Genomic DNA, 2,500 nt, shown 5'->3' on the forward strand with positions numbered 1-2,500 from the left:
CCTCGCCCGAACGGCGGGCCGACGGACACGCGCGCCTATAGTACCCGACCGAGGCCGGGTTACCTTGCGCGCGGCCTTCTCGCCGCCGTCCAGACGGTCGCGGCCTTCGCCCGGCGCTAGTGCGCTGGTCCCCGATCGGGCGGCGCCGCCGGCGGCCCGTGAGGGTCCGCACGACAACGTCGCCGACAGGGGGCCGGCTGAAAGCGACCGGGCGACCCGACAGGCCCTCCCGTTTGCCTCTCGACGGTTTCACGTACTCTTTAACTCTCTCTTCAAAGTGCTTTTCAACTTTCCCTCACGGTACTTGTTCGCTATCGGTCTCGTGACCGTATTTAGCCTTAGATGGAGTTTACCACCCGCTTTGGGCTGCATTCCCAAACAACCCGACTCTGGGAAGACGCCGTAGCGCGCCCGCCTGTCGCCGCCATGGGCCTGACACCCGCTCTGGGAAAAGGCCTCGATCAGAAGGACGCGGGCGACCGGCGAAGCGCGCCGTGACGAATTCCGTACGCCACAATTCCGCGCACTCCAAAAGCGCGCGGATTCGGCGATGGGCACATCCCGCTTCACTCGCCGTTACTGAGGGAATCCTCGTTAGTTTCTTTTCCTCCGCTTAGTAATATGCTTAAATTCAGCGGGTAGCCTCGTCCGACCTCAGGCCGAAAGTAAGGACCGGGACTATTCTTCCCGTTCCGCGCTCGCCGTCGGCGCCGCGCGCCGCCGCGCACCTCGATTCCCGCCCTTGAGCCGCCAGCCGTTGGCCTCTTCGAGGTCGACTCGCCGCCGCCGCGCGGGATTCTGGTCGCGATCGTCGCGCATCGTGCCGTGCTGTCTTGAGCGGGACGGGCGCTCGCGCGTCCGACGCCGCAGCAGCCGCGCGGAGAAATCCCCGCGCGGAACGTTTGCAACGCGACCCTGAGGCGGGCGCGGCCCCGGGATTGACCCGAGGCCGCAATTTGCGTTCAGAACGTCGATGCTCAATGTGTCCTGCAATTCACACTAATTCACGCAGCTAGCTGCGTCCTTCATCGACTCACGAGCCGAGTGATCCACCGCCAAGAGCCATCCACGATTGTTTCGCTCGCACAGTGCCTCGCACTATAGGGTGACAAAATAGACCGCGCGCGGCACCGCGGCACTCGACGCGCAAACATTACCGGGTGACCGAATCGCCGGCCGGCGCGCCGCTCCTCGCGGGTCGGGCGCCGGGTAGCAAAGACTTTTTCTCTCGCTTGTCCGAGTTTCGCGTTCGCCGAAGCGTTTGCGAGACCGTTAATGATCCTTCCGCAGGTTCACCTACGGAAACCTTGTTACGACTTTTACTTCCTCTAAATGATCAAGTTAGATCGTCTTCTCGGACGCCGGCTCGACCGTTGCCGGCCGCGCCAGGTCCAATCGGAGGACCTCACTAAACCATTCAATCGGTAGTAGCGACGGGCGGTGTGTACAAAGGGCAGGGACGTAATCAACGCGAGCTAATGACTCGCGCTTACTGGGAATTCCTCGTTCAAGGGAAATAATTGCAATTCCCTATCCCTAGCACGACCGGGGTTCAGCGGGTTACCCAGACCTGTCGGCCAAGGCGAGCACATGCTGATCCGGTCAGTGTAGCGCGCGTGCGGCCCCGAACATCTAAGGGCATCACAGACCTGTTATTGCTCAATCTCGTGTGGCTAAACGCCACTAGTCCCTCTAAGAAGTTAGACGCCGACCGATTGGGTCGCGTAACTAGTTAGCAAGCCAGAGTCTCGTTCGTTATCGGAATTAACCAGACAAATCGCTCCACCAACTAAGAACGGCCATGCACCACCACCCACAGAATCAAGAAAGAGCTCTCAATCTGTCAATCCTCACTGTGTCCGGGCCGGGTGAGATTTCCCGTGTTGAGTCAAATTAAGCCGCAGGCTCCACTCCTGGTGGTGCCCTTCCGTCAATTCCTTTAAGTTTCAGCTTTGCAACCATACTTCCCCCGGAACCCAAAGACTTTGGTTTCCCGCAAGCTGCCGGAGAGGTCGTAAAACTAACGCCCCCCGATCGCTAGTTGGCATCGTTTATAGTCAGAACTAGGACGGTATCTGATCGTCTTCGAACCTCTGACTTTCGCTCTTGATTAAAGAAAACATTCTTGGCAAATGCTTTCGCAGTCGTTCGTCTTGCGCCGATCCAAGAATTTCACCTCTAACGGCACAGTACGAATGCCCCCGTCTGTCCCTCTTAATCATTACCTCGCGCTCCGAAAACCAACAAAATAGAACCGAGGTCCTATTCCATTATTCCATGCACCATTATTCAGGCGAATCGCCTGCTTTGAACACTCTAATTTTTTCAAAGTAAACGTTCCGGCCGCCGCCGACACTCAGTCAAGGGCACCGGCGGAGAACCGGAGGTGAGGCCAGGACGGCCAGTACACGCCTTGCGACGGACCGGCCGCCTGCGCCCAAAATCCAACTACGAGCTTTTTAACCGCAACAACTTAAATATACACTTTTGGAGCTGGAAT

General features: G+C 58.4%; 2 non-coding genes and 1 pseudogene across 2 annotated transcripts in view; all 3 read right to left on the reverse strand.

The window, feature by feature from the left end:
• Window positions 1-662, reverse strand: part of LOC146143350 (large subunit ribosomal RNA) — a 3,679-nt pseudogene extending 3,017 nt beyond the window's left edge.
• Window positions 663-910: 248 nt separating this feature from the next.
• Window positions 911-1,064, reverse strand: LOC146143351 (5.8S ribosomal RNA). The gene has a single exon (XR_014501099.1). It is a non-coding gene; the product is annotated as a 5.8S ribosomal RNA (ribosomal RNA).
• Window positions 1,065-1,273: 209 nt separating this feature from the next.
• LOC146143352 (small subunit ribosomal RNA) overlaps window positions 1,274-2,500 on the reverse strand; it is a 1,811-nt gene continuing 584 nt past the window's right edge. The window contains exon 1 of the ribosomal RNA XR_014500325.1: window positions 1,274-2,500. This exon is cut by the window's right edge and continues 584 nt beyond it. This is a non-coding gene — a ribosomal RNA (small subunit ribosomal RNA).

The sequence above is a fragment of the Ascidiella aspersa genome, chromosome 5 (assembly GCF_963924565.1).
Source record: "Ascidiella aspersa chromosome 5, kaAscAspe10.2, whole genome shotgun sequence".
Taxonomy (NCBI): domain Eukaryota; kingdom Metazoa; phylum Chordata; class Ascidiacea; order Phlebobranchia; family Ascidiidae; genus Ascidiella; species Ascidiella aspersa.